The sequence below is a fragment of the Elephas maximus genome, chromosome 7, assembly GCF_024166365.1.
Source record: "Elephas maximus indicus isolate mEleMax1 chromosome 7, mEleMax1 primary haplotype, whole genome shotgun sequence".
Classification (NCBI taxonomy): domain Eukaryota; kingdom Metazoa; phylum Chordata; class Mammalia; order Proboscidea; family Elephantidae; genus Elephas; species Elephas maximus.
Window position 1 is genome coordinate 112,174,205 of NC_064825.1, and position 20,196 is coordinate 112,194,400.

General features: G+C 38.5%; 1 pseudogene; it reads right to left on the reverse strand.

Moving 5' to 3' along the window:
* Positions 1 to 7,678: 7,678 nt before the first annotated feature.
* Positions 7,679 to 8,589, reverse strand: LOC126080729 (olfactory receptor 4C11-like; annotated as a pseudogene).
* Between the last annotated feature and the right edge of the window lie 11,607 nt (positions 8,590 to 20,196).

Consider the following 20,196-nt stretch of genomic DNA (forward strand, 5'->3'; position numbering starts at 1 on the left):
CTGTCATCATGCCAATAGCATTATGAGTTCCCAATAAAGAGCGTCATTTTCTTCAAGATGTGTGAGAAATAAAACTGCCCATGTTCCAGAAGAATCCAGAGATATCTTTAAAAAATTTAAGTATGATTTATTATTTAGGGTATTTACAATATAGAGATTACGATACTTTTTTCTTTTATACACTTCCTCAGCTTCCCACTGCCTTTGGAAATTTCTTTCCTTGTTCTAGAATTTCCTGGTTAATCTGATGACTGTCTCTACCTTCCCCAGCACATTAAGAGCTCCCCGTTTCCTCTCCTCAGCCATGTTGGTTTTTTTCACCTGTACCTAGGCCTATCTAAGCCCTTTCTCACCACAGTGACTTTGCATTTGCTGGGCTCTCTACCTAGAAACAAGCAGTCATATTCTGTCTTGCATTGGTATCACTTCCTCTGAGAAGCCTTCCCCAGCAACTCTATTTAAAGAATCTTTCACTCCTGCCATTATTTTCTATCTCAACATCTGCTTAATTTCCTTATAGCTATGATCAAAAGTGTAACTACTTTTGCATAGTTATCAGTTGACTTCTGTGACTTTCCATCTTCCTCTCTAAACTGAAAGCCTCTGAGGGAAGGACTAAGAGCCAAATTCTGATGATTAGGGAGACAGTTAATAAGCAATTAAAAATAAACAGAAAAACCAAAGTGTGATCAGTACAACACAGTTAATGGGAATGGGGTGCTTTGATTACTTCTGGAAGAGTACATCATAGTGGGTAATCAGAGAAGGATTTTATGAGTAAGTGACATTTCAAGTAGATTTTGAATTCTGTTGAGGTTTCCTTATAAAAAGTGATTAAATGTATTAATTAATAAGATTAATAATAATGACAAGCACCAATAATTGACAAAAGGAATCATTAGGAAATATCCCCGTGAGGAGTACTAGGATAGAGATTCTAGGGAGAGAAAATACATAGAACAACTCTAAGGCAGGCATTTTCAAGGAACTATAAAAGAGTAAAGTGGCTGGAACATAATTATTAAAGTAAAGAGCAGCAAGAAATGTAGCCAGAAATGTAGGCAGGGGTCAGATTGTGTAGGGCTAATATATCTAAGTCCTGGCCTTCTCTGAAGCCCCAAAGAGCAAGAATTTTATTATTACCTGTTCAAAATGACTCAAAACCAAAAATTCTTTTAGAATCTCGTATTTTTTTTTATTGTGGTTTAGATGAAGGTTTAAAGAGCAGATTAGTTCTTCATTAAACAATTAATACACATATTGTTTTGTGACATGGTTGCCACCACACTACATGTCAACCCTCTCCCCTTCTTGACCTTGAATTTCACATTACCAGGTTTCCTATTCCCTCTTGTCTTCTCATTCTTGTCCCTGGGCTGGTGTACCCATTTAGTCTTGTTTTGTTTTATGGGCCTGTCTAATCTTTGGCTGGAGGGTGAACCCCAGGAGTGACTTCAGGACTGAGTTAAAAGGGTGTCTAGGGGCCATACTCTTGGGGTTTCTCCAGTCTCTGTCAGACTAAGTTGGCTTTTTTTTTTTTTTTTGAGTTTGAATTTTGTTCTATATCTTTCTCTTACTCTGTCTGGGACTCTCTACTGTGATCCCTGTCAGAGCAGTTGGTGGTGGTGGCAGGGCACCATCTGGTTGTGTTGGATTCACTGTGGTGGAGGCTGTGGTAGTTGTAGTCCATTAGTCCTTTGGACCAATCTTTCCCTTGTGTCTTTGGTTTTCTCCATTCTCCCTTGCTCCAGATGGGGTGGGACAAGTGGAGTATTTTAGATGGCTGCTCACAAGCTTTTATGACTTCAGACGCTACTCACCAAAGTGGGGTGTAGAATATTTTCTTTATACACTATGTTATGGCAATTGAGCTAGATGTCCCCCAAGACCAAGGTTCCTAGTCCTCAGCCCAGTAATTCGGTCCCTCAGGGAGTTTGAATGCATCTGTGAAGCTTCCATGACCTTGCCTTGGGCAAGTTGTCCTGGCTCCCCAGTATTGTGTACTGTCTTAATCTTTCACTAAGGTTACCACTATTCTATTGTCTGCCTAGTGGTTTTTTCTCCCCTCTCCTCCCCTCTGTCATAACCATCAAAGATGGTTTCTTTCTGTGTGTAAACCTTTTCATGAGTTTTTATAATAGAGGTCTCATACGGTATTTGTCCTTTTGTGATTGACTTATTTCACTCAGCATAATGTCCTCCAGATTCATTCATGTTGGGAGATGTTTCACAGATTCATCATTGTTCTTTATTATTATGTAGTATTTCATTTTGTGTGTATACCATAGTTTGTTTATCCATTCATCTATTTGATCCTAACTTATGTGCTATAGTTATTGAGCAATATGATGTGAAAAGCTTTTGTAGTTACCTTTCATTTTGTCCTCTAATTTTTAATTATGGAATAAACTTCACAATACTTTCTTAAAATATTTCAAGGTACCCACATTGACTTTAGGTTTTTCATTTTTCAACTTCTCATCAATATAGAAGAGAAATGCCATCATAGTATGGTTATTCGGGCCTTTGTAAAAACCTTCCAGAAAAACCAAACCCATTGTTGTCAAATCGATTCCAACACATAATTGACCCTATAGGACAGGGTAGAACTGCCCTATATGGTTCCCATGGAGCACCTGTTGGATTTGAACTGCTGAACTTTTGGTTAGCAGCCATAAACACTATGCAACCAGGGTATCCTGTAAAAACCTTAAGAGAGTCTTTATTATAATCATATTATGTGAATACTGAGAGGGATTTAGCTTGTGGTCCTAAACTTCATATATGTATAATATGCGAGGTTTAATAATGCTAGGTTTAATTCCATGTTTGTAATTGTTTGGAGCCCTGGTGGCACAGTGGTTCAGGTTTGGCTGCTAACCAAAATGTTGGCAGTTCAAACCTACCAGCTGCTCCCTGGCTACATCTTACTATAATATAGGTTCATCTGCCAGTTGATATCTTTTCAATAAGTAATTAAAACTGTTGTTGTCGTTAGGTGCCATCAAGTTGGTTCCAACACATAACGATTCTATGTTCAACAGAACGAAACACTGCCCAGCCCCATGCCGTCTTCATAATTGTTATGTTTGAGCCCATTGCTGCAGCCACTGTGTTAGTCCAACTACTTAAGAGTCTTCCTTTTTTTCTCTGACCCTCTACCAAGCATGATGTCCTTCTTCAAGGACAGGTCCCTCCTGATAACATGTCCAAGGCATGTGAGAGGAAGCCTCGCCATCCTTGCTTCTAAGAAGCATTCTGGTTGTACTTCTTCCAAGACAGATTGGTTCCTTCTTGTGGCAGTATATTCAATATTTTTTGCCAAAACCCTAGTTAAAAAGCATCAATTCTTCTTTGGTCTTCCATAGTCATTGTCCAGCTTCCACATCCGTATGAGGCAACTGAAAATGCCACGGCTTGGATCAGGTGTACCTTAGTTCCCAAAGTGACATCTTCAATGAAGATTAGTTCTCATCTCATTAAATGGGGTGCTTGTCTTTCTCATTAAATACATTTTAGTAGGTAAGGACTAGCAATTACATATATATGTATATGTATGTGTGTGTATATATATATATACACATATATATATATGAGTCCGAATCGACTTGACAGCATTGGCTATGTGTGTATATATATACATGGAAACCCTGGTGGAGTAGTGGTTAAGTACTTCGGCTGCTAACCAAAAGATCAGCAGTTCAAATCCACCAGGCGCTCCTTGGAAACTCTATGGGGGCAGTTCTACTCTGCCCTGTAGGGTCACTATGAGTTGGAATTGACTCGACGGCAGCAGGTTTTATATATATATATAATAAAATCATTTCCAAGATGCCAAAGTGGGATTTGGTAGATCTTAGTCTGGATTATGATCAAAACACAGCAAACTAAAAGTAAAATTGAAATTCTTTAACTTGATGAAAGGGTTTCTTCCAAAAAACTAAAAAAAAAATGTCAAATTTAGTTGCGAAAGAGGTTCATTAAACTCAGTAACAAGACAAGGCAATCTTTTATTAGTGCAGTCAAACAGTTAAGCGCTTGACTACTAACTGAGAGGGCGATGGTTTGAATCTAACCAGAGGCACTTTGGAAGAAAGTCCTGGCAATCTACTTTCTAAAGGTCATTGCCACTGAAAATCCTATGAAGCAAGTTCTACTCTGACACACAGGGCCTTCGTGAGTTGGAATCAACTCAGTGGAAACTTTTTTTTTTTAATTATTGTTACTATACATTGTATTGAGGGCCTTAATGCAGAGATCCTAACCTCGAAACCTACAGAGTCCAGCTGAATAAAGAAAATGAGCAACACCAGCTTCTGTGGAGACTTTAAAAGGGGTCATAGGACTATGGCTTCTAGAGAGAGAGTGAATTTTATCCTCCTTAAGGGTCGTCCATTACTAGCTCTGATCCATTGTTGCCTTATGGGAGTGTATGTACAATTTGCTAAACATTCAGATTTTCAGGAGAAGTATGGTATCCATATTTTTATGTGCATTTTATTGATTTGAATATGTTGATAACTAATTAAGTTTCTTTAAAACGCTTTGCTGAGCAACAATCTTTGGATCAAATAAATTTTTTCAGGGGAATTCTGTCCATGGGCTGTCACTTTGGAAACTCTATGTTAACCAATAAAATAATGGCAAAAAGAAATAAGGTAATCAAAACTGAAAATGAAGAGGCACAGTTCATTATTTGTTAACATGTTCATCTTTTTAGAAAAACTGAGACGGTCAATGACAAATTTTAAGGTTTATTAAAAGTGTAGCTGAAAATCAGCATAACATTTTCAAATAAAATTGCAATAAATATTTAGAAAATAAAATAAGTCACAATACAACTAAAAACTATATAAAGAACATAAAAATGTGTGAAATCATCAAGAACACTAAACATCTTCCTAAAGGAAAGCTGCATAAAGTGAGATATAGAAATTTAACTTTCTTAAACATAGTACTTAATCCTTTCAGACATAGCAGAGAAACTGGACTTCCCTATTTCTTTACTAAAACTGGAAAAAAAAAATGAAACAATTGTTTCCAAAATTGGAAAAAAGGCAGTATAGAACTAGAGTCCCTTAGGGAAGGGAAACAAAACAGGTGAGCCCTAGGATAGATGCAAAAGTCCTGGATGGTACAAACAATTTCTGCCAAACTACAAACCTAAAGGCTGGTAGTCCAAACCCACCCAACAGTGCTATGGAAGAAAGGACTGGCCATCTACTTCTGTAGAGATTAAAACCAAAAAACAAAAAACACCAAACCCAGTGCGGTTGAATCGATTCTGACTCATAGCGACCCTATAGGACAGAGTAGAACTGCCCCATAGAGTTTCCAAGGAGCGCCTGGTGGATTCAAACTGCTGACCCTTTGGTTAGCAGCCTTAGCACTTAGCCGCTACGACAACAGGGTTTCCCTGAAGAGATTACAGTCAAGAAAATCCTATGAAGCTATTCTACTCTGTAACACATGGGTTTGTCATGGGTCAAAAGTGACTCCATGGCAGCAGGTTTAAGTGTTGTTTTGTTTTGTTTTAAGATAACTGCAGGCTTCTGATAGAAGCTCTTTCTGATCTGCATTTCTCACTGAGATGAGGAAACAGAGGTCGGAGTTCAGGGTGGCTGAAGAGGCTGCAATCTGAGCGGCCGAACCCTGGAGAGGAAAGAGCTATGCAGAGAACAAAGATCCAAAAATCTGCAGAAGGGGCCTGAGCAATCTGAGCCTGTTGCTGAATGCTAATACTAAACTGTGCGTGTATGTGGTGAAACTTCACAAGACAGTGTGAATCTTGTACCTGAATACACAAAAAAAAATGGACATTTAAGTGATATCAAAATCTGCCATATTGGTTCTATGCAAATGCCAGATCTTAACTTGTTTAAGAATGAGTAAAAGAAAAAAAAAATATATATATATATACATATTCCTTGGACTATGGAATTCTGCATTATAAAACAAATGGAAAACATTTTAAAGAATAGATAAATCAACAGCATGGATATGAAAAAGATTTTCTCCATGAATAGAAATTTGGGACTCCGTATGGCTTGTATACTCAAATTTAAAAGTCATGTACTTTTAATGAAATAAATAAAGAATGAAAAATTAACATACAGGATGGTGGAAACTGAAAATGGCTTCCTTCACCATATAAATAACCACAAGGGATTTTCTAGTAGCTGTCTTGGACCTTTTATGAGGTCACCTGTGATTTCTATACATATATTTATGTATATACATATGTATTTTTTTACCTGTCCTCGGGGTCTTGCCCAACCTGAGACTGATTTCCAAGGCTTCTTTTCTTCCCTTTAATCTTATGCTTGTGATGGTTACCCTTTCCCCTTTAGCCTTCCTCAAGTCAGTCCTTTTCCCTCACTACTGGAGTTCCATAATCAGATCTAAGCGCTATAATTCATTTTGTAGTTTTTCCTGTTTACAGGTAAATTTTAATTACACAAACTTTTGTCCATAAAGTGTACCTTTCACAAGTGTGCACACAAATTGTTTCTCAAATTCAAGTAACGTACAAGCCCTTCCTAAGGGGAAATCAGTCCTTTTGAATTCCAGCAATGATACAAATCATGATTTCACATTTTTAATGTAACAAGGTGGTGAGGCTGACATTTTGGCTAGACACAATGCATGAAATTACAAAGTGTGTTCCAGACCACACCATGCCTGTTTCCATAGTGAAGGCAATGAATGACAAAGATCAGAATCCTCCCAACTAGATAAAGGGTATGGAACCTGGTCAGTGTAAAGTGGGAGAGTGGTTGGTGAGAACTGCTTTGGAGAATTCCCTGTAGAGAATCCCCTTGCCCCATTATGGGAGTAGAGAGAGGTATGCCAGCCTCTCACATCGGTACCCATTTTTCTGATGTTTCTGTGGAGGGACGTGTTTGGAGTTGCCTACTCTGCCATTTGGCTGACAACACCTCCTACTTTAATTTTTAATTGTCTCTCATCCAGAGGTCATAGCTAACTGTTCCAGTCAAGCACCTTAAAATTTGTGTGTGTCTGTGTGTGCATTTGCACATATGTGTACATGCATGCAGGAAGTGCACTTCTAAAGAGTGTTATTCTGACAGGTTAGTATATGCTCCTCCATATTGGTGTCTGCAGGGACTGAGATCAGAAAAATCTAGGCAGAAAGAGAGACTTAGTGGTATGAATACAGGATTGCCCAGTGAGGTAGGCTCAGCTATAGATGTCCAAGGTATCATCTTCTAGGAACATCCTATCAAATGCTCATACTGGCAAAAGGACAGCCTGGATTCTGCAAGTTTCTTACGTACTAGCTCGTGTTGACCAAATTCATATGGTACTAGAAAAAGATTTATAAAAGGAATTTGGTGGACACACAGTGCATTTCTTTCAGGAGAAAAATTTCTATAAGAAATTTTCTACCAAGTGAAAATGGTCAGATGTTGACAGAATTCAAGTATGGATCATTATAGGTTGTTCACAGTGGTTGTGAGCTTTTAAGTACTCACAGTGTAATACAATCCGCTCAGAATATTAACTGTGTGCACAACGAATCAATAACGTGTTGATGTATGTTGGTTGTTGTTTCCCGTTAGGATTGTTTTCCTGTTAGATGTATTTCACCTTTCTTGTCCAAAAACTAAGATGGTGAGGAAGTGTAAATTAAATACACCATATTTGTCAACTGAAGTCATAATTTGCTATACCATAAATTTTTCATGGCATTTTTCACTTCTGCATTCCTCAGTTTATAAATCAGAGGGTTGAGCAAGGGTGTCCGAATTGTATAAAACACAGCCACCATCTTGTCCACTGGAAATGTAGTTGGTGGGCCTGTGTATATGAATATACATGGACCAAAAAATATGACAACCACAATGAAATGGAGGTACAGGTAGAGAGAGCTTTTCGCCTTCCTTCTGCACTGTGGTTTTTCAGAGAGTATAAAATAACAACATAGGATATAGGCAAGAGCCTGAAACTCACCATGCATATGGCCCCACTATTGGAAACAATTAGCAAATTTATCATGTAAGTGTCCATGCAGGCAAGTTTCAACAAGGGCTGCAAGTCACAGAAATAGTGATCAATCACATTGGGGCCACAGAAGGGCAATTTCAAAGCCAAGAAAATCTGTGCTGAAGAATGGATACAAGATCCCACCCAGGCCAGAATCACCAGCATGCCACAGACACGCCTGCTCATGATGGTTGTGTATCGCAGAGGTTTACAAATGGCCGCATAGCAATCAAAAGCCATGAGGATGAGCACAAATATCTCCATACACCCAAAGAAATGGGCTGCAAAGACCTGAATCATGCACTCATGGTAGGAAATAGTCTTCTTCTGAGACAGAACAGTCACAATCAATCTGGGTGCCGTAGTTGTAGAAAAACAGGCATCGGCAAAGGACAGGTAGAATAGGAAGTACATGGGACTCCCAAGGGTATGACTTGTCTTAATAGCCACCACAATGAGAAAGTTCCCCAGCAGAGTCAAAAGGTAAAGAATCAAGAAGATTCCAAATATCACTTTCTGCTTTTCAGCATCCTGCGTCAACCCAAACAGAATGAGTTCAGTCACACTGTTATTCATAGCCATGTTAGTAGCTGTAGGTGGGATGAAGTTGGCAAAGGTTTAATTTGCAGAGAGAAGAAAAAAGTAACATTTTGGGAAGATCATTTGGCTAAACTCTGAATTCATTGCTTCTGTTGCATATTTTGTTACCTCCAATTGCCTTTGGTGTGCACCAAAATTCCCCAGGAATCTGTGTAAATCTATAGATGCACAGGCCTCTCCCAGATTTATTTATTGATTCAGAAACTGACTGATTGGCCCAACACTTTTGTATTTTGTGAATAAAATATATATATATATATATATCCTTCACAAACTTTGATTTTTATCAAAATTGAGGACTACAGAACTTGTTCTTTCCTGGGCAAGAGACTTAACTGCTTTGAAACTTGGTCTTCATGTGAAAAATGAAGTACCAATATCTACCCTACCTTATTCTGAGTTATCATGAGAATTTAAAAAAGGGTCTACACTCACACATATACATGTATATACGTTTCATGCATTATGCATCTTATCTACGTGCTTTGAAATCTGAGAAATACATTCAAATATAACTGAGCAATAATATTGTTGAAGAATTCCTTTTGAAGAACATATTTTCAGTTCTGTTGACTCATTTTTGTGTCTACTATCCCTGGCCATTTAGAATCTTGAGTGGAATATGCTTTAAAACGGATCTATTTTGACAACCTATCATCTATGCCTCTCATGGTCAAGATGTGAGCTTCACTGATGTTCATGACATAACAAATGGCTGGATAATGCTTGTCTTAGTTATCTAGTGCTGCTATGACAGAGTTACCACAAATGGGTGTCTTTAACAAACAGAAATGGATTTTATCACAGTTTAGGGGGCTAGAAGTTTGAATTCAAGGTGCTGGCCCTAGAAGAAGGTTTTCTCTCTCAGTCAGCTCAGAGGAAGGTCCTTGTCTTTTTGTGCTTCTGCTCCTGGGTGATCATGTGGCTTGGCATCTTTCTTCCCCATCTCTGCTTCTAGCTTTCTTGTTTAATCTTGTTTATATCGCAAAAAAAATTGACTCAAGACACAACCAACACTAATTCTGTCTCATTAACTTAACAAAGACAACTCATGCCCAAATGGGATTATAACCACAGGAATAGAAGCTAGGATTTACAACACATATTTTGGGAGGACACAATTCAATCCACAGCAATGCTTTTGGTTGGCATAATGGAGGGAAACAACTCTTTATCTTTCTTTTGAACTTATCCCCTTAACTTAGCTTCAACATAGAATATTGCAGTTCTCTACCTATGAATTTGACTTGCATATAACTTCTAATATTCCAATAACTTAAGTATTGTTTTTACTCATATATATCCTTCTTTATCCTGAATTCCCCAGAATACTTCTTCTAAAAACTTTGTTTGGCGATCACTAATAAAGTAAGGCGTTATGCAACACATATTAGAAGAGAAGAAACCATATACAGAGAGAAGGGCACAGATTTCTTCAAGGATAGATTGAGCAGTGAAGAACTCAAAATTATGTAAGAAGTAAGCTATAACTTTAAGTGGAGATATCCATATTCCAGACCATGTTCTATCAGATGCAAACATTCAAAGCTTAGAATTGAGAGATATGTTAGCACAGCTATCAATACGTAGTCTGAAGCCACGTTGCCTAGATTCAAACCTTGCCTCACTCTTCATCAGAGGTGTGACACTTAACAAGTTCCTTGATATCTCTGTGATTTACTTTCTTCATCTGTAAAACACAAATAATAAAATAATATACTCTTTAACGTTGCTATGAAGATTAAAAAATTTGATGCTTAACTATTAGATGCAAGTACGCAGTACCCAAAATAAGAGTGGTTATTTTCATTACGATTATCACTACTGGATTTAAAAGAGATAGTCTTAATTTTTCAAAAACATTAATTTAATTTTGTTATTTACCCATAATAAAGCTGTACCACTGTATTAAAATATTAAGTTCCTTTGTTGAGTGGCTGAAATCATATTAGCACTCTGGATGACAATAGTTTTCTTATAATGATCAGAAGCTAGGACTGTGAGTTCTAAATACCTTTAATATATAAGAAGAGGAAAATGAATCAAAATTATGTAATAGCATCAATACAATGGACCTACAATGAGAGGAAAGTAAAAACAAAATAGGGACCTTGGTAGTGAAAAGTTGGGGATAAAAATCAAAGGAAGGAGGGCATTTAGATAAGAAAAAATGAAATCAAAGGTTTCATGGTGATGATAAGGCACATGCTATATCAGGAAAATAGATCAATATGAACCCTCTAGTTTAGTCAGACTCAAAAGTTGTGGTACAAAAGTTGGAAAAGTAAGTTGCACTCATAGCTGAAGGCCATGAAAGCCAGGTTATAAAGTTCTGATATTTTCTATTGGCAAAGTAGAAAATCTGAAGGCATAAAAAATGTAGCAAAACCTTCTATTAATATTTACTAGGCACCTAATAACAAAAAGCACTCCGAGTTGTTTAATGGAATTTAGCTATTTTTATTTTAACTGAATTTAGTCCATTTGCACCTTGAGCTTTGCTGTAACAAAGTGCCTATCTTCAAGATCCCAGAGTCCCACCGAAGATTTGCTTTCTGTTCCCTGCACTTAGAAACTCAGTAAAAAGAGTTCAAGTGGATTCACTCTAAATGGCCAAACGAAACCCATTGCCGTGGAGTTCATTCAGACTTATGACGACCCCATGTGTTACAGAGTAGAACCGCTCCCTGGGGTTTTCTTGGCTGTGATCTTCACAGAAGCAGTTCACCAGGGCTTTCTTCCACGGTGTTGCTGGGTGGGTTTAAACTGCCATCCTTTAGGTTACGAGACAAGATCAAACCCTATGCACTATCCAGGGACCTGGATTCACTGTAGCCTCAACAAAATAAAGACTGGCTCCTCAGTTATCCCAAATATGATTCATCAGTGGCTTCAGACTTGTCCCTTCCTTTCTTAAAGAAGGGTCAAAAATGCTAACTCTCAATTCATCTCTGTGGGAGGCAAAAAACACATAGGGAGCAGAGAGAGGTGGATTATAATCTTGTCTACGCCATTAAAATGTCACTTGACCTTGGTCAAGTAAGTTTATGTCTAAATATGAATATCATTATTTCCACTAAGGGGGCTCAAGAAAATAATTTTCCTGTCAACTTTAACATAAGAATCTTTTCACACAGTATCATAGTCATTAAAATTTAAATAAGTCTCACATAATTAGATGAAATAAAAACAGTATGCACTGGCTATACTTGTGTAAGTTTTCATTGTGAGAATGATTAACTCATGTAGAACAAACATGCAGACTGGGATTTAATAAAGTGGGTAGTTCTGGAATTCTTTAAGTGGATCCTCACAGGCTTTTATCGAGATGAGTTTTCTATGTCTCTAAACAGGGAAAACAAGGAAGAAGGACTTAAATTCAGCAATCCCCTCCTCTCCTCGTTCTTTCTTTCCTCTCTCTCTTTTTATCCCCTTGTCATCCCTTAAAAGACAAAGTGGGCATTCAAAAGACTGTGATGAGTCATAAATATAATAAAATGTTTACTATGATTTTATAATCTAATGGCTGGGATGCTCATCATGGCTTTCAAGCCCTCCAACTCTGTGAGAGAATCTTGCTTTTCAGTTTTCTTCCCAGGACTTCTGCCAATGCATACTCCAGCCAAGCCTGACACTTGTTGTTCCTTATTAATATACTCAGACCATCTCATTCCAATTTTTTTTTTTTTTTTTTACATCTGACAGCAGCTGAACACCCCCTCCTCTGCTACAACCTAAACTTTCCATTTCTACCTGTGGAGAGAGTATCCAGTTCAAATGTCACCTTCTTGGAGAAGCCTATCTGGATTCCCCCAAGTCATTCTTTTGCCAGTGGCCTTCTATAGCCCAAAACTAAATACTTGTTGAATCATGCAGTCCCTGATTATATTCTTCTCTTGTTTTTGCTTTAAAGTCTTTTGTTCATTGATTTTATAATATCTTGCGAGTTAAGTAAAGAAAGTTGGCTTTGTTCTATCTTGTGCACTTTGTGTTAAGCTGGGAGGCAGAGTTTAGAAGAGAGCAGTTAGAGTAAATCCAGGCCCAAAACCAAAGTCTTTGGTCTGCATGGTATTCTTTTTCTAACACTTCACCCCACATCGCCATGCAAAACATCAAACTCCAGCCATCCAGATAGAGCCAACACAAAGCCCAGAAACCATAAACTGGTAAAGAAGAAAGTTGCTGGCGTGTTCATGGATGGAAATTTCAGGGTGCGTGAAACAAAGAGATCAGTATGTTATGTTTATACTTGAAAAATAATACTGAGGAGGGGGTAGTGAGGAGATAATGGAAAGAGTCAGATCAAAAGGGAATAAAGTAAGTCATTGTGGATAAGAGGAGGAAGGAACAGGGTGGGATGAGACAGGGAAAAATCCATAAGGCAAGCAAGGGTGTGCAAAGAACCATGTTAGGGATTAAATAGTCTATCCCAGGATTTTATTAAAAAGATTCCTTCTCCCTTTTCCATGCCTCATATTTCTTTTGCTCCAACTCCAGAAGTAGGTGTGGTTTGGTCCATAAGAAGGGGTGACAGTGGGTTCTGGACACCCAACATTTGTATTCACTTATGCTTTCCTATGTTTTTCCCAAAGTTAAACCTTGCAAAAAGTCTGAAGGTAGGCTATTCTGTCAGGTTGGTCTTGGTGCCAGGGAAGAATTAGTTTCACCCCCTCCCCCCCTTTTTTTTTTAAATCAGAATTAGCCTCAGAGGTAGGGATGCACCAAGCAAAAGCCAGTAGAAGCTGAGGGCCCCTGACACATCAGAACCTTCCCATCACTGTGGGAAATATGTTCCTGGAACTTCAAGTTTCTCAGGAGACATAACCAGATGATGGTAACTGTCCGAAAAAATGGGACAGTGCTGGAAAATCATTCAGAAACAGCCCGGAAATGGGAGGCAAGAAAAGGAGATATTTCACTAGGGCTTGAAAAACCTACCTTTTTTCTTTAAGCAAAGACATAACATTCAACGGAGAGCTCATAGTCTTCTCTTTTTAAATTCTGATCTACTTTGAAGATTAACCATTGCAGTGTGTTGCAACATGAAAATTGTACTTGAGATAGGTCCACTCTGGCTTTTTGTTGAAGGAGCTATCAGAACAGAAGATGCCCCACAGGTAGCCAACTCTTCCTAGGAGGCCTGAATTAGGCTCTACAAAAGAGTCTGTAATGCTAGAAGGAGAAATTTTTTTTAAGTTTCTTATTTCTACTCTTAAAATTTTCTAAAACAAAAAATATTCTCATTATTCTATGGTAGAAATTTTTCTAACATCAGTTCTACTAGCCTCAAAACACTCCCTGACAAAACACATGAATTAAACATGTCTTATTCCTTCAGATATTTATAGAGTTTTCATAAAAGTTCACAAATGCCCAGAACTGCATTTCAGCCTCCGGACGCCAAGGACTACATTCCTCCCCATCCAACCCTAAAGGATTGGCTCAATGAGCTACTTAGCACAGCAAACCATAGGGAAAATTAATCCCAGACAAGGTTGTCAGCAGCCAGATTTTGTCCTCAGAGCCCTCCTCTCTGCTTCATTTTTCCTAAGGGACACCTCCAGTTTCAATTACCGAGTGTTCATGTGGTCACATCTCTGCCCCACATCACCTACACACCCTGCTTTAAGGAGCAAGCACACTTTCAAACTCACATTGATATGTAGACCACTAAAAGTAACCAAGAAAGGTTACCAAAGGCTTTCTCCTTTAAGTAAAATCTTTTCAAATGGTAGGCAAAGCTCAAGTAGGTGTGATGTAATTGAATTCTCTGACTCCATTGCTTATGTTTATGTGACTTCAGGCAAATTTATTAACTTCTTTTACTTTCCTATTATGGAAAACATTACTGTTAACTATAATAATTATTTTTAATCCTAATAATATTAGTAAAATATATAACAGAAATTTACATAAAAACTACAACTTAAATTTTCCATAATTTCAAAAACACTTTTAAGTTGGTAAAAAAAGGAAAATGACAGAGGGATTTAAATTTATAACAAGTAACACAAAACAAATTAACTAAAATAAATTTTATTTAAAGATTATTTTTAGCATTGATTTTCCGAAAAGAAAAAAAAAAAAAAAAAACACCAACTCTGAATATGATACTGAAGGAAGTGAGGGGCAAGCCACGCAAATATTTGCAGGAAAAATAATTAAGACAGTGGGAGCAACCTGTGCAAAGTTTCTTAGGCAGGAGCATGGCTGGTATCATGCAAAATGTTGGCAGGAATAGTGGTTTATAGGTCACAATGGGAAAAAAGAATTAAAAGAGTTGGGCACTAGCAGAAGTAAGATGGAAATAATGGAGATGTGGTTGCAGATTGTTGTTGCTGTATGTCGTCGAGATCCCATAAACAGAAGCCAGCTGCAGGATCCGGAATCAATAAAAGCCCACAAGCCCTGCCAGAATATCCAGTCTGTGCAGGTCACACGCACAAGAAAACTCCCCTTCCAGTGACTGACCCCTCACAACAGATCCTATCATGGAGGTGATCACATGACATCAAATCTCATCATGGAAGTGATCACATCATCACTCAACTATCAAATCACTAAGAATCATGGCCCGGCCAAGTTCACGCACAACCTTAACCATCACAGTTGGGGAAGAGAGTTAGAACGAAAAATGGAGGGTATGGTGCTGTAAAGGAGTCCTGGTTGTGCAGTGGTTAAGCATTTAGGTGCTAATCAAATGTCAGCAGTTCAAACTCACCAGCCATTCTACAGGATAAAGATGCAGAAGTCTGTTTCTGCAAAGATTTACAGCCTTTGAAACCCTGTGGGGTAGTTCTAATCTGTCCTATAAGGTCTCTATGAATTGAAATCAACTCCAAAGAACTTTTTTTTTTTTAAGGTTGTGTAAAATTCAAACCAAACCCATTGCCGTTGAGTCAATTCCAACTCATAACGACCCTATAGGGCAGAGTAGAACTGCCCCATAGAGTTTCCAAGGACCGCCTGGCAGATTCGAACTGCTGACCATTTGGTTAGCAGCCGTAGCAAAATAGTCTTATTAAAAAAAAAAAAAACTGGCAATCACTAGTTTGAGTAATATGCGCACAATTTTTACTAATCCTGGGAATGCATAAAAACCATGGACTTCTTATTGGGCTTTATGAAATAGCATTATCCACTATAATATGAACTCTAAAGGTAGAGATTTTCATTTTATCACTGCTATCTAGTATTACTGTACTTGACAATAATGGGGAGTCCATGCTTCTGTGAATCCACTCTCTCCTTCCTCTGCAGTAATAGGTGATACTTAGGTACATGATCTCCCAGGAACACCTCACTTTCCCCAGCCACCTTTGCAGCTAGGTGCAGCTCTGTGACTAAGTTCTTGTTAATTGGATGTAAACAGAAGAAACATGCGTAACTTCCAGGCTGAAATAGCAAATGTTGACTGTTTACTCCTCAAGCTTATTTTCCTTTCTTGATACCTAAAACCAGGGTGGTGGTTTTACTGCTATAGATGATAGTGCTGTAGGGTAATTCTTCTCAAACTATAATGTGCATATGAATCAACTAGGGTAAAAATTCAAATTACGGTTCATTGGGTCTGTGTTTTACTGACTCTGCAAAGGCATTCGAATGTGTGGATCATAACGACTTTTGGATAACATCCTGAAGCATAAGAATTTCAAAACACTTAATTTGCATGTGAAGAACCTGTACATAGACCAAGAGGCAGTCCTTTGAACAGAACAAGGGGAATCTATGTGGTTTCAGGAAAGTTGTGCATCCACATTGTATCCATTCTCCATACTTATTCAATCTGTATGCTGAGTAAATAATCCAAGAAGCCAGACTACATAAAGAAAAATGCAGCACCAGGATTGGAGGAAGACTCTTTAACAACCTGCAATATGCAAATGACTCAACCTTGCTTGCAGAAAACAAAGAGAACTTGAAGCACTAACTGATGAAGCTCAAAGACCACAGCAATCAGTATGGATTACACCTCAACATCAAGAAAACAAAAATCCTCAGAACTGGAACAATAAATGACATTATGATAAATGGAGAAAATATTAGATTTGTCAAGGATTTCGTTTTACTTGGATCTACAATCAACACTCATGGAAACAACAGTCAAGAAATCAAGTGATGTATTTTATTGGACAAATCTGCTGCAAAAGAAATCTTTAAAGTGTTAAAAAGCAAAGATGTCACTTTAAGGACTAAGACATGCCTGGCCCAAGCCATGGTGTTTTCAATAGTCATGTGCATGTGGAAGCTGGACAATGACTAAGGAAGACTGAAGAAGGATTTATGGCTTTGAATTATGGTGTTGACACAGAATATTGAATATACTGAGGATTGCCAGAAGAAAGAACAAATCTGTCTTGGAAGGAGTACAACCAGAATGCTCCTTAGAAGCGAGGATGGTAAGGTTTCGTCTCGTTTACTTTGGACATATTATTCGTAGGGACCAATCCTTGGAGAAGGACATCATGCTTTATAAAGTAGAGGGTCAAAGAAAAAGAGGAAGACAATGAGATGAGTTGGCACAGTGGGTGCAACAATGGGCTCAAACATAACAACAATTGTGAGGATGACACAGGACCAGGCAGTGTTACAGTCAGTTCTATATAGGGTCACTATGAGTTGGATCCAACTTGATACCACCTAACAACTAATAACAACAAGATCTGTAGCTGGTCCAGAATGCTCCCAGGTGATGCCAATGATGCTAGCAGGTGGGTCACACTCTGAACATAAAAGTTCTAGTAGATGACCGAGCAACCGCTTGGAAGTAATCTGCGTCTTGTAATGAAAAAGAGAAGAGGTACTGCCCTTCCATCCAGGGCCATTTACATGGGACTGTTCTATCAAAATGAATAAAATTCCTACATGTTAACCCACTGTATCAACTGGGTTTCTCTTTTATAGATGCTTAGCCTTTCTCTAAGAATTATAAAGCTCAAAATATTATCCACAAGAAAGATGCAGCAAAATGGCAAGTTATAAGATAAACACAAAAATTAGTTGGGTTCCTCTACACTAACAAGAGAACTCTGAAAGGAAAACAATACCATTTATAATAGGGCCCTGTTATGGACTGAACTGTGTTCCCCAAAAGTATGTGTTATAAATATTAGTCTCTATGCCTGTGCTTATAATTTCATATGGGAATGGATAGTTTTTGTTAAGCTAATTAGGCAGGATTAAGGTAGGGTGCAGAGATATAAAAGAGATTAAACAATCAAGCAAGAGATGTAGAGATGGGCGAAGTGAGATGCCTAGCCACATGAAGATTGCCCGGGAGCATAAGCTTAGAAGAGACAAGAATCTTCCTCCAGAGCTGACAGAGAAAGAAAGCTTTTCCCCAGAGCCAGCACCCTGAATTCAGACTTCTAGTCTCCTAAAGCATGAGAAAATAAATTTCTGTTTGTTAACGCCACCCACCTGTGTTATTTTTGTTGTAGCAACTCTAGCTAACTAAAACAGAATTTGGTATCAGGGGTGCGATATTTGGTAACTAGAAGTGCAGGTATTGCTGTAACAAATACCTACAAAGAGGAAGTGGCTTTGGAATTGCATAATGGGTGGAGGCTGGGAGAGTTTTAAGGTGCCTAATAGTAAAAACCTATATTGCCTTGAAAAGACTGCTGGTAGTATTATGGACCTCAAAAGAAATTCAGGTGAGAGCTCAGGATGAAGTGAGGAGAACTATAGAGAAAGCTTCTATCATCTTAGAGAATACATATGGCTCCAGCAAAAGAATGTGGCTAGAAATGTGAACATTAGATGTGCTTCTGGGGAGACCTTAAAAGAAAATGATGAACATGTGATTGGACAGTGGACAAAGGGTGATACTTTTTATGCAGTGGCAAAGAACTTGTCTGAATTGTGTCCAACTATTTGGTGGAAGGTAGAACTTGTAAGTAATGAACTTGGATATCTGCTGATGAGATTTCTATGCAAGCCAAGCAGGTTCTTCTTGCTGCTTATAGTAGAATGCAATAGGAAAGACATGTACTTAAAAATGAACTGTGTAAAATGAAAACAAAACTTAAAGATTTGGAGAATTCTGTTGTACAAACTAAGGAACATGTCCTAGGCTGTTCACCAAGCACGTGGCTACACAATCTTTTTTTAAAGAGATTAGGCCTGTTACTGATGGATCTGACCAACTACCACAGCAGAAAACACATTATCTTAGACCGAAAGGGACAAAGAAAGACAAAAGGAAGGAACATTGTCTGTCACTTGGAATTCTACAGGCAGGAAACAGGCTAAAGTAGCCACAACTGTTGTCCTCCAAGAAAAGAAAAGGACCATCCCTAGAGCAGCTCAGAGACCTGCAGAACTGCTGGAAAGAGCACAGGAAGCAGAGCCTTCTTAGTTTCACAGGTTGGACCCAAGGTCTCCTGGATGTTAAAGGGTGGGGCCACAACCTCTTAGATTTCAAAGAGCCAAATCTTTGCTAACTCTGTTCCAGTGTGTGTGGCTGCCACTAAGGTGTACCAGGGGAATGGGGCCACTACTCAAATCTGAGGGGATGGGATCGCCATGCTCAAGCGGTAGAAGAATGGAACCTGCCAGAGTCAAGGGCTGGGGGTCACCATTCAGAAGGACTAGGAAAATGGAACCGCCAAAAGCCAAGGGGGTAGAGTTGCTGTCCCAGTTGGCCTGGAAGGCAGAACTGAAATCCAGGGCCTAGGGTCCTCCACCCAGAATACAGGCGGTGTGCCAACACCTAGAGTCTGGAGGGTGGGGCCGTCACCCAGATGGCCTCAGAATGCAGAGGATTATTTTAAAGGTTTGAGAGCTGATGTAATTAATTTTGCTGGGATTAGGACTTGGTTGGTGCCCTTTATCCCTTCAATTTATCCTAGTTTAGTGGAAATGTATAACTTGTGTCATTCCAACATTCTATTTTGGAAGCAGATAACCAGTATTCTAGATTTCACAGGTTTGCAGATGAAGATGACTTTGCCCCAGGATGGAATATGCATAACATCTCACACATATTTGATTTAAATGATTCAGGAAATGAGATTTTAAACTTGGAGGTGATTTGAAACTTATGGCATGATGTGCTGGAGTGAATTTGTTTTGCATGTGGCAAGGACTTGAATTTTTGGAGGCCAAAGGGTGGAAAGTTATGGATTGAATTGTGTATCCAGAAAATATGTGGGTTTTTTTTTTTTTTTTTTGGTTACAATTCCATTTGAGAATGGGTTATCTTTGTTATGTTAATGATACAGGGTTAGTGTAGGGTATGTCTTGAGTCAATCTCTTTAGAGATACAAAAAAGATTAAACAAGAAAGCAAGAGAAGTAGAGATGGGGGAAATGAAATACCAAGCCACATGAATATTGCCCAGGAACAGAAGCTCAAAAGAGACAAGATCCTCCTCCAGAGCTCACAAAGAGAAAAAGCCTTCCCCTAGAGCCAGCACCCTGAATTTGGACTTCTAGCTTCCTAAAATGTGAGGAAATAATTTCCTGTTTGTTAAAGACACACACACTTGTGGCATTTCTGTTACGGATGCACTAGATAACTAAGACACCCCCGAAATACCTAGGAATAAACCTAACTAGGGGCATAAAAGGCTTATACAAAGAAAAG